This window comes from Cetorhinus maximus, chromosome 32, assembly GCF_964194155.1.
Source record: "Cetorhinus maximus chromosome 32, sCetMax3.hap1.1, whole genome shotgun sequence".
NCBI lineage: Eukaryota > Metazoa > Chordata > Chondrichthyes > Lamniformes > Cetorhinidae > Cetorhinus > Cetorhinus maximus.
In genome coordinates this window covers 19,839,624-19,852,603 of record NC_135910.1, presented here as the reverse complement: position 1 = coordinate 19,852,603, position 12,980 = coordinate 19,839,624, and positions in this window count along the sequence as shown.

Below are 12,980 nucleotides of genomic sequence, written 5' to 3'. Positions count from 1 at the left end.
AACAAGTTCCTGGCTTTCTTCCATCTTGTGTGGTGACCAGAGCAATGGCTAAACAAAGTCTATCACCAGTGGTCAAAGGAATATCACTAGTAGCTGTTAGAGTAGCCGAAACTTTCTTTAAGGATGAGGTTAATTCAAAGGAAGTGTTTGGCATGTCTTCATTAATTGATGCTCAGAAAGCAGATCCAGATTTAAACAAATTAGCACAGTCAGCTTAGACTGAAGCTGAGGCGGAAGGAGTTCCGGAGTGCTGTTACATTAAAAACGAAGTTCTGATGAGGAAGTGGAGATACTCTCACAGACCTGTGGATGAGGAATGGACAGTTGTTCATCAGATAGTGGTACTGCCCAAACATCATAAGGAAATATTGCGAGTAGCACATGAAATTCCTGTGGCAGGACATGTAGGAATATGGAAAACCCAAGCTTCGATAAACAGGCATTTTACTTGGCCAAGACTTCACAAGAACGTAGTGCAATTTTGTAAAACATGTCATACATGTCAGGTAGTAGGTAAACATCAACACGTAATCAAACCAGTACCTTTAGTACCCATACAAGTTTTTGAAGAACCATCCAGTTCGGTATTAGTAGATTGTGTAGGACCATTCCCCAAAACAAAAGCAGGACATCAGTATATCCTTATAATCATGGCTATGACAAACCGATTTCCAGAAGCTATTCCTTTAAGGACAATTACAGCCAAGGTGGTAGTGGAAATGTTAACTCAGTTTTTCACTCGTTATAGCCTACCAATTGAAATACAATCTGCCCGCGATCAGCTGCACACCACCATTTTATGTTGGCGGGCCAATTAAGGCCCACCCAGTGTGATGCGCACCCGGAAGCTCTGTGCGCTCCCTGTGTGGGTGGGGGGGGGGGGGCGGGCGGATAGGCTGAGTTGGGGCCTGTGCTCTTTCGCCCATGCACGCAAAAGAGCACAGAAATTTCCCTGAGGCACAGAGCTGCCTCAGGGAGTTTAGTTTGATTTTGGAAAATTTTAATAAGGAAGAAAATATTTTTTTTAAGACATGTTCCCTCAGGTGACAATGTTACATGAGCTGAGACATGTCAATGAATTTTATTACAGATTTTTAATAAACTTTTAAAACCTTCATGAAACCTCAACCCGCCCGTGGATGAGGTTTCATGATAAATGCGAAGGCCACCTGGGCTCTTCACCTGCAGCTCTGCTGCGCCTGCTGAACTGAAGATCTGAATGACGTCGGAACGCACGCCCGATGTCACCACTCGTCCTTTTACGCCCGCTCACCGAGCCGAAGATTCTGCCCCATACCTAAAATTTTCCAGGACATAATCAGCAATTTGGGTATCAAACAACTACTGCCTATCACCCACAGACACAGGGAGCTTTAGAGAGATACCATCAGACTCTTAAAACCATGATTAAGACCTATTGCCATGAATACCCAAAGGATTGGGACAAAGGATTAGATTTCTTACTATTTGCTACCAGAGATTCCCTGAATGAATCCACTGGATTTAATCCATTTGAATTGATCTATGGTCATGAAATAAGGGATCCATTAAAAGTAACTGCGGAAAAGTTCCTAAAGCAGAAAGATGAATCCTCCATATTGGATTATGTGTTCATGTTCCTAGAAAGACGCACAGGAGCATGTAAAGTAGCACAAGATATCATGATATTTTTGGGAATATGTGGGTTTGACAGGAAGTTTGTACCTAACTTCAGCACCATAGCTGTACCTCTCACCAACTTGTTAAGAAAACAAAAGTGGTGTGTTCAGCAGAATGCCAAGCAGCCTTTGAAAAGCTGAAGGCAATCTTCATAAATGAATCAGTGGTGGCTGCCACTGACTTTACCAAACCTTGTAAAATGTCCATTGATGCTAGTGACTTGGGGGTAGGTGCAGTCCTATTAGAACATGATCAGTTAGGGATAGAGAAGCCTGTGGGGTACTTTTCCAAGAAACTATATCAATATCAAAGGAAGTACTCTACAGTAGAAAAAGAAACTCTAGCGTTGTTGTTGTCTCTTCAACACTTTGAAGTTTATATCCGACATGATAACAAAGAAACACTAATATACACTGACCATAATCTGCTGGTGTTAATTGAAAAATTTAAAACTTGAAATGGGAGATTGTTTAGACGGAGTCTATTGTTTCAACCATTCAAAGTAAAGATTGTTCACATTGCCGGCAAAGATAATGTGATCACAGATGCATTGTCCCGGGTGTAAAATACTGAAACAAGTTAAAGGGGTAAGAAATGCTGAAGATTGTATAAGGGGGAGGAAGGATGAATGAAAGTAAGTCTCGTGTTTTGTTGTCCATGTGTACCCTTGTGATCAAACGCATTTTTAAAAAATATGATGTTTAATCTCTTTTAAGGGTGGAGGCATGTAAGGTTCATGTTTTTTTTATTTCTGTTGGACTGTTGCAAAGAACATATCTTTTTATTTTCTGTTGGACTGTGGATTAGAATTACAATGGCTGCAGTTTAAAGGATATGTGCACTGGAACAGGGTGAGAGATATATATAATGTTGCAGTTCTGGAACAGAATGTGCCATGAAAGGCAGGATGGTGCCGGAAAGGAGCCCTGGACCAAGGGAGCTGCCTGACAACTGCATTTTAATTAGCTCCTGACCAGGCAACCAGGGTTTGTGTGGTAACAGTGCAGCAAAAAGGTCGTGGCTTGCAAAGAGAAAACATTTAATATCTCTTTTCCTCATATCTTTATAACCTGCTCTCTTTCTGAGGAAACCCCTGTAAAAAGGAAAAGGGGAAAACCACTGTTAGAGATATTGAAAAGTAAGTTCTCAACCAGTGAATTAAATACTGAAAGTGCTAGAAGACCACCTCGAGTCATCAACAAGAACTGAAAGGAATTTGGAAGACATCGATCAAAGTCAACCCACCCTGTACAAATCCTGTACTCTGTATTGGTGCTATTGAACTGCTTTATCCCACCCTTAAAATCCATGTTTTGTGTGTGTGTGTAGGGATTTAGGGGGTAGAGTTAAACTATAGTGTTAGAAGTTAGCAGTTCACATTTCTTTCTTTTGCCACTGGTCAATGATAATCTGTTCAATAAACAGTTATTTACTTATTAAGTTTACAAACCTGGTGCTCATATTCTGTTAACCTAAATTAAACAGTTAGGAAGAATTGGGGCTATCTGGTGGTTTGGTCAAACTTTTCACATTTGTCGCGGCTCGGGGAACAGTGGGGCTGAATATTACAACGCACTATCCCCAGTGAGCCATGACACTAGATTCAGGAAACCAGGGTGTAGAAGTGGATTGGGTTGAGATGAGGAATGTTAAAGGTAAGAAGTCACTTGTGGGAGTGGTGTACATGCCCCCTAATTGTAACTACATGGTAGGACAGAGTATAAAAGAATAAATAATGGGAGCTTGCCAGAAAGGTATAGCAATAATCATGGGGGATTTTAATCTACATATACACTACAAAAATCAGATGGGAAAAGGTAGCATAGATGAGGAGTTCATAGAATGTTTTTGGTATAGTTTTTTAGAACAGCACGTTCTGGAGCCAACCATAGAGCAGGCTATACTAGACCTGGTATTGAGCAATGAAATAGGATTAATTGATAACCTCATAGTGAAGGCACCCCTAGGTAGCAGCGATCATAATATGATTGAATTTTACGTTCAGTTTGAGGGAGAAACGAGTGCATCCAAAACTAGTATTTTCAACTTAAATAAGAACAGTTATGAGGACTTGAAAGTAGAGCTAGCTAAAGTGAACTGGCAAATGAGATTAAGGGATAGGTTAATAGAAGTTCAGTGGCAGACATTTAAAGGGATATTTCAGAATGCACAGAATAGATACATTCCAATGAGAAACAAAAATTACAAGCAGAGGGGCCCACCATCTGTGGTTAACTAAAAAAGTTAAAGACAGTATTAAACTTAAAGAAAAAGCATATAATTACGCAAAAGATGGGTGGCAGGTCAGAAGATTGGAAAGAATGTAAAGAACAGCAAAGAATGACAAAAAGATTAATGAGGGAAGATTAGAGTATGAGAGAAAGCTAGCTAGTAATATAAAGATGGATATTAAGAGTCTCTATAGATATTTAAATAAGAAAAGAGTTAACAAAGTGTCCATTGGTCCGATAGAGAGTGCGTCTGGAGAATTGATAATGGAATGTAGGAAGATGGCGGATGAATTAAACAGGTATTTTGCTTCGTTCTTCACTGTGGAGGGCACAAGTAAGATCCCAGAAATAGCTGTAAATCAGCAAATGGAAAGGAGGGAGGAACTCGGGAAAATTACCAGGAGAGTGGTATTGGGCAAATTGTTGGGGCTGTGGGGCTGACAAATCCCCAGGTCCAGATGGACTTCACCCTAAGGTCTTGAAAGAAGTGGCTAGTGAGATAGTTGATGCACTGGTTTTAATTTTCCAAAATTCTCTAGATTTGGGGAAGGTTCCATTAGATGCCAGGGTTCGAAAAGTGTAGCTACGAGGAGAGATTAGATAAGTTGGGGTTATTTTCCTTAGAACAAAGAAGGCTGAGAGGTGACTTGATTGAGGTGTGCAAAATTATGAGGGAATAGATAGAGTGGACAGGATAAAATTGTTTCCCTTGGTGGAGAATTCTAGAACCAGGGGACGTAGATTCAAGATAAGTGGCAGTAGGTGTAGGGGGACATGAGGAAGAATTTTTTTACGCAGAGGGTAGTGGGTGTCTGGAATTCGCTGCCCAAGTTGGTGGTAGAGGCAGAAACTCTAAACTCTTTTAAAAAGTACCTGGATTTGCACCTTAAGTGCTGTAAGCTGCGGGACTATGGGCCGGGTGCAGGAAGGTGGGATTAGAAAGGGCACCTGGGTGTCCTCGGGCTGGCATGGACAAGACGGGCTGAATGGCCTCCTTCTGTGCTGTAACTTTTCTATGGTTCTATTGGAAGATAGCAAATGTAACTCCTTTATTCAAAAAGGGAGGGAGACAGAAAGTAGGAAATTATAGGCCAGTTAACCTAACATCTGTCAAAGGTGAAATGTTTAAGCAATTTATTGGAGTTCTTTGAAGGAATCACATGTGCTGTGGATAAAGGGGAAGCGGTGGATGTACTATACTCAGATTTCCAGAAAGCATTTGAATAAGTGCCATATCAAAGGTTATTGCAGAAAATAAAAGCTCATGGTGTAGGGGGTAACATATTGCCATGGATAGAAGATTAGCTGGCTAACAGGAAGCAGAGAGTTGGCATAAATGGGTCTTTCTCTGGTTGGCAGGATGTGACGAGTGGTGTGTCACAGGGATCAGTGCTGGGGCCTCAACTTTTTACAATTTATATAAGTGACTTGGATGAAGGGACCGAAGGAATGGTTGTTAAATTTGCTGTTGACACAAAGATAGGTTGGAAAGTACATTATGAAGAGGACGTAAGGAGGCTACAAAGTGACATAGATAGGTTAAGTGAGTGGGGGAAGATCTGACAAATGGAGTATAATATGGGCAAATGTGAAATCGGTCATAGGAACAAGAGAAGGCCATTCAGCCCATCGAGCCTGCTCCGCCATTCAATACGATCATGGCTGATTGAACACCTCAATGCCTTTTACCCACTCTATCCCCATAACCCGTTACATTAATGTTAATCAGAAATCTATCAATCTCTATCATAAACATACTTAATGACTGAGCTTCCAAAGCCCTCTGGGGCAGAGAATTCCAAAGATTCACAACCCTCCGACTAAAGAAATTTTTCCTCATCTTAGTCCTAAGCGGCTTCCCCCTTATTTTGAAATCATGTCCCCTGGTTCTAGACAGAGGAAACATCTTACCTGTCTATTCCTTTAAGTATCTTGTAGGTTTCAATAAGATCACCTCTCATTCTTCGAAACTCTAGAGAATACAGGGCCAGTTTCCCCAATCTCTCTTCATAAGACAGTCCCAGCATCCCCGGAACAAGTCTGTTGAACTTTTGTTGCACTCCCTCTATGGCAAGAATATCCTTTCTGAGGTAAGGGGACCAAAACTGCACACAGTATCCCAGTGCGGTCTAACCAAACTTCTATGCAATTGAAGCAAAACTTCACTACTCCTGTACTCAAATCCTCTTGTGATAAAGGCTAACATTCCATTAGCTTCCTAACTGCCTGCTGTACCTGCATGTTAGCTTTCAGTGACTTATGGACAAGGACACCCAGGTCCCTTTGTACATCTACACTTTCTAATCTTTTGCCATTTAGGAAATACTCTGCACATCTGTTCCTTCTACCAAAGTGGTTAACCTCACATTTTTACACATTATATTCCATCTGCCATGTTCTTGCCCACTCACTAAGTCTCTCCAAATCCTCCTGTAGCCACTTTACATCTTCCTCACAACACACATTCCCGCCTAGTTTTGTATCATCTGTGAAATTGGAAATAATACATTTGGTCCCCACATCCAAAACATTGATATATATTGTGGACAGCTGGGGCTCAAGTACTGATCCTTATGGTATCACACTGGTCACAACCTGCCAATGTGAGAATGACCCACTTATTTCTACTCTCTGTTTTCTGCCTGTTAGCCAATCCTTAATCCATGCCAGTATATTGCCTCCTATCCCATGTGCTTTTAGTTTGTTAATTAACCTCCTGTGGGGGATTTTATCAAAAGCCTTCTGAAAATCCAAGTATACTACATCCATTGACTCCCCTTTATCAATTTTGTTAGTAACATCTTCAAAAATCTCCAACAAGTTCATCAAACATGATTTCCCATTCACAAATCCATGCTGACTATGCCCAGTCAAATCATGATTATCCGAGTATCCATTTATCACATCTTTTATAATAGATTCTAGCATTTTCCCACTACTGATGTAAGGCTAACAGGTCTTTAGTCCCTGTATTCTTTCTCCCTCCATTCTTAAATAGTGTGTGATATTTGCTACCTTCCAATCTTCAGGAACCATTCCAGAATCTATAGAATTTTGGAAAATGATCACCAATGCATCCACTATCTCTATAGCAACCTCTTTCAACACTCTGGGATGCAGAACGTCAGGTCCCAGGGACTTATCAACTTTCAGTCCCATTAATTTCTCCAATACAACCTTCTTACTTAAACTAATTTCCTTCAACTCCTCATTTTCCCTAGTCCCTTGGATCTCTAAATCTGGGAGATTTCCTGTAACTTCCTCAATTTGGCAGGAAGAATAAAAAAGAAGCTTATCATCTAAATGGTGAGAGATTGCAGAGCTCAGATTCAGAGGGATCTGGGTGTCATAGTGCATGGTTAGTGCAAGGTTAGTATGCAGGTACAGCAGGTAATTAGGAAAGCTAATAAAATTGTTGTGAGGGGAATTGATTACAGAAGTAGGGAGGTTATGCTTCAATTGTACAGGGCATTGGTGAGACCACATATGGAGTATTGTGTACAGTACTGATTTTTAAAAAGAGATAGGATCTTAACTTCGGAGAGCAGAGAAGGGAGTTCCTATTGCTCTATTGGCAGTTTTCCAGCTTACTCAACACTGTTTGCAGCTTGAATGCTGTGTTAAAGAGATTTCAAAATGGTTATTTCAGTCATATGACCTCTCTCTCCCCATAACAATGTCAGAAGGTGTTTGTTTATCTGATGTCTGAACCAATGGTGCTTTTGTTTCATGGCCGGAGGGTGGGGGGTGGGGGGCTGAGTAGATTCTGTGGTGATTCTGTAATGTCCCAGTCATTAGCCCCTGAATGAATCATTATTCATCTTGATGAGACATATCTTCATATAACCATTGTTCTAGCAGACTTTCTGTCTCCGTTGGAGAGGTAATCTTATAGAAATGTATATGTAAGTCCAGTACATTTTTGTCAATCCATTTGAAGTAATTCTTGACATCCTCAAGTGGGAAATTCTGGAGAATGGCATGTTGTGGCATGTCTGAGTTGTATTCCACATTGGAACTTTCTAGAAACTGGTCACTTGCAATATCAAACATCAGATGACTTGTGGCAACCATCTTTAGCCAGTGTCTTTTCTTGTCTTTAAAAAGTCCTTTTTAAACAGTTCGGGATATGTTTGGTCAACCAATGAATTTACAGATTAATATCAATCAGGCACATCATCCTGACAGCATAATGAACTAGATGGGTTCTTATGACAACCCAGTAGTTTCATGGTCATCATTACTGATTCTAGCTTTTTATTTCAGGTTTATTTAATTAACTCAATTTAATTCCCCTCAGCTGCTGTCATGGGATTTGAACTCAGGTTTCTGGATTATTAATGCAGTAATATAATCATTATGGTATTATACCCTCAATTAGTCTCTAATTGACCTCAGGCAGCCTCTGGTGGTATTTCTATCACTTCTCTGCAGGGACTGGATAAGATTTCTGTTGGGGCCTAGTTATAGGAATAGTCCAGACAGATCAAGATACATGTCAGCTCAAGGCATTTTATAAAAATAAATGGCCAAATCCAACCCATGGAACAGGACTAGAAAAACCTTTTCAAATGACTGAAGAAATTATTTTTTTATAACTCACTTCACTTAAACCTTTTACTCATCAGCAGTTTGTCTCTTGAACTACAACCAAAAGAAATGATTCGTAAAAGAAGACATCATATATCACCAGTATGAAATAAGAGTTAGTAGATTGGCAAGAACTGTAATGAGCCATGAATGAACAGATGCAGCAGACCACAGAAAGAAATGATATAGGATTGGAGGCAGGGAAAACTACTGCTGTTCCTTGTAACATTGTGAGTTAGTTCATGATGTGACGCTTTGTCAAGGCATCCTGGCTACAACATTAAAAGAGAAAAAGGTAGGAGCACACACGGAGCCATGATCATTTAAAAGGTTAAAGGGCACTGCACCAGAATTCATTCATTGATTTGAATAGCAGGCATGATAACCTCATAATTTTCTCATCTGCACAATTGAAAATATCTTTTCAGCTGTCTTTGTTTCCCCTGCGCCTGGCTTCTCCCCACTCTCCCAACCCTTCCCATCTTTATAACCTTCATCAACATTTACTCTGCAATATTGCCTCAACACCCATCTCCTGCTCCCTTGATGTCTTCCCCCAATTCAACTGCTGATCCCGGCTCCCTTGTTGCTGTTAGCACTGATTAGTTTGTCATGACCAAGCATTATTTGGCTCCCTTTGAAATAGATCATCACCACCCTCATTTAAAATGTCCACCCCAAACCCATCCATCCTCTAACACCCCTGGAGTTCCCCCAGGGTCTAACCTTGGCCATCTCCTTGTCTACATGCTGCCTCTTGGCGCTAGCATCAGCAGAAACAGAGACAACTTCCATGCATAACTGATAACACCCAGCCATAGTGTAATTCCTTGCCTTGTTAGCCCTCCCCAAGTGCATTACTTCACACTTTTGTGGGTTGAATTCCATTTGCCACTGCTCTGCCCACCTGACCAGTCCATTGATATCCCATTGCAGCTTACGGCTATCCTCCTCACTATTTACCACCCTATCAATTTTCGTGTAATCCGTGAACTTATTGATCATACCCCCTACATTTATGTCCAAATCATTTATGTACACCACAAACAGCAAGGGCCCCAGTACCAAGCCCTGCGGAACCCCACTGGAAGCAGACTCCCAGTCACAGAAACATCCCTCTACCATTACCCTCTGTTTCCTGTCTCTCAGCCAATTTTGGATCCAATGTGCCACTATGCTTTGGATCCCATGGGCTCTTACTTTCTTGACCAGTCTGCCATGAGGGACTGACAGGAGAGATATTGATGTGTACAATGTTAATGGAAATTATTTTTTAAAATAGAATTCTAGTGGGGGTCTGTGTCTAGGTGTGTATCTGTGTATGTCTTAATTGAATTAAAGCCAGCTAGTCTGGGTGCTTTCATGTATAGTAGTTTTGAGATGTTAATTGGGTGAACAGTAAGGTAAAGTGTTCATTTGCATTTATTGAATAAACCATTCAAGACTGCGGGTAAGAACCTTATCCTTTTCCATAACTATCCTAAATCTAGCTGAGTTATGGTCACTATCTCCAAAATGCTCCCCTACTGATACACCTTCCGCCTACCCCGGCTCATTTCTGAATATGAGGTCCAGAACTGGCCCCTCCCTTGTTGGGCTTTCTACATACTTGCTGAAAAAGTTCTCCTGGAATCAACTTAAGAATTTTGCTCCCTCCCTACCTTGCACACTAAAACTATCCCAGTTAATATTTGGTAGTTAAAATCCTCTACTGTTACTGTCTTATTATTCTGACACTTCTCTGAAATTTGATTATATATTTGATCCTCTATCTCTCCCTGACTGTTTGGGGGCCTATAGTACACACCCAACAGCGTGTTTGCCTCTTTTGTGTTTTTTACTTCTACCCATATGGCCTCATTTGATGATCCTTCCAAGATATCATCCTTCCTCACTGCTATAATTGATTCCTTGGTCAATATTGCAACCCCCCGTCCTCTTCTATCCCTCTCTCTGTCTCATCTGAATACCCTATAACCAGGAATGTTGAGCTGCCAATCCTGCCCTTTTAGCCAAGTCTTGGTCACAGCTATGATATCACACTCCCACGTGCCTATCTGTGCCCTCAGCTCATCTGTCTTATTCCTCAGGCTCCTTGCATTAAAATATATTCTGTTTAGCCTCACTAAACTCACTTCTTTCTTATATAGTCCGTGTTTCCTCTGCCTTCCAGACTCACTTACTAGCATTTTAACTTCTAATTCCATCTCAGCTTCTCTCCCCTTTAAACTACTTTTCAGGATCCCATTCCTCTGCCAATTTAGTTTAAATGCACCCAAACAGCATTAGCAAACCTCCCTGCAAGGATGTTGGTCTCGTTCAGATGTAACCCGTCCAACTTGTATAGGTCCCACCTCCTTCAGGAATGACCCCATTGCCCCAAGAATCTAAAGCCCTCCCTCCGGCACCCTCTCTCCAGTCACACATTCATCTGCTCTATCCTTCTGTTCCTATATTCACTACTGCATGGCAGTAGTAATCCGGAGATTGCTACCTTTGAAGCCCTGCTTTTCAATTTTCTACTTAACTCCCTAAAGTCTGCTTGCAGGACCTCATTTCTCTTTCTTCCTGTGTCATTGGTCCCAACATGGACCATGATCTCTGAATGTTCACCCTCCCCCTGCCCTGCCGCCGTTCCTTGGCATCCTTGACCTTGGCACCCGGGAGGCATCATATATCCTGGAGTCACGTCTATGGCCGCAGAGACGCCTGTCTACTCCCCTCACTAACAAATCCCCTACCACTATTGCTGTTCCACACTCCTCCCTCCTCTCCTGAGCAGCTGGACCATCCACAGTGCCATGGCCTTTGCTCTGGTTGGCCTCCACAGAGGAACCGTCACTCTCACCATTTTCCAAGGCCGAAAAACGGTTTGCGAGCGAGATGCAGTCAGGGGATTCCCTCGCTACCTGCCTGGTCCCCTCCTTCTGTCTGGCAGTCACCCATCCCCTCTCTGCCTGCATTTCCTCAAGCTACGGGGTGACCACGTCCTGAAACGTGCTATCCACAAACCTCTCAGCCTTGTGAATGCACCCAGCTGCCACTCAAGCTCCAAAACCCAGAGCTCGAGTTGCTCCAGTCAGAGGCACCTCCTGCTCACATGGTCATCCAGACCGCCAGGAGCATCTAGGATTTCCCACATAGCGCAGGATGTGCAAATCACAAGACTGAGGTCCCCAGACATAGAGTCATAGAGTTATACAGCACAGAAACAGGCCCTTCCGCTCATTGTGTCCATGCCGGCCATCAAGCACCTATTTACTCTAATCCCATTTTCCAGCACTTTGCCCATAACCCTTTACGCTATGGTGTTTCAAGTGCTCTTCTAAATACTTCTTAAATATTGTGAGGGCTCCTGCCTCTACCATCCCCTCGGGCATGTGTTCCAGATTCCAACCACCCTCTGGGTGAAAAAACTTTCCTCAAATCGCCTCTAAACCTCCTGCTTCTTACCTTAAATCTATGCCCTCTGGTTACTGACACCTCCACTAAGGGGAAAAGTTTATTCCTATTTATCCTATCCATGCCCCTCATAATTTTGTAAATCTCTATCAGGTCCCCCTCAGCCTTCCCTGCTGTAAGGAAAACAACCCCAACCTATCCAGTCTCTCTTCATAGCTGAAACGCACAAGCCCAGGCAGCATCCTGGTGAATCTCCTCCGCACTCTGTCCAGTGCAATCACATCCTTCCTATAGTGTGGCGACCAGAACTGCACACACTACTCCAGCTGTGGTCTAACTAGCGTTTTATACAGCTCCAGCATAACCTTTTTTTCTTATTCATTTTCATTTTATTTCTTTCTTTTCCCACTTATTTTCATTATTATTATTTTTTATTTTACTCATTGTTTTATCCCATCTTTTAGCCTTTTCGATCTTTCTCCCACCCCACCTCCATTAGGGCCATCTGTCACTTTCCAGAGTGCTTACCCTGGTCCTACCATTATCACAATCTGCTCTTCACTCTTAATGTCACCATTAGCACCTCCTTTAGCCAGTACCACAACTATTAACAACCCTTTCACCTTTTGTTTATGACATCTTTCGCAATCTCTCCTTTGCCTCCACCTATCACTGGTCTTCTATCCAGCTCCACCTGTTCTGTCCCCCCTTAAACAGTATATATTTCACCACATTTCTACTCCCCTTAGCTCTGAAGAAGAGTCATACAGACTCGAAACGTTAAGTCTGTCTTTCTCTGCACATATCTTAACTAAATAGAATATGGACCCTTGCTTTTATTTTACCCTTACTCATACCTGAGTATAGACTAGATGCTAGATCCCCTGATGGACTAGATCCTCTAGGTGCTGCTGACTGCCTGTCCCAGGGTCCATCTCTTGCACTCTCCTCTAGGTGCTGCTCACTGCCTGCCCCAGGGTCCTCCTCTCGCACTCTCCCCTAGGTGCTTCTGACTGCCTGTTATGGAGCCAATATTTATCCCCCAATCAGCATCACTAAAAGAGATTATCTGACCAGTATCACATTACTATTTATGGG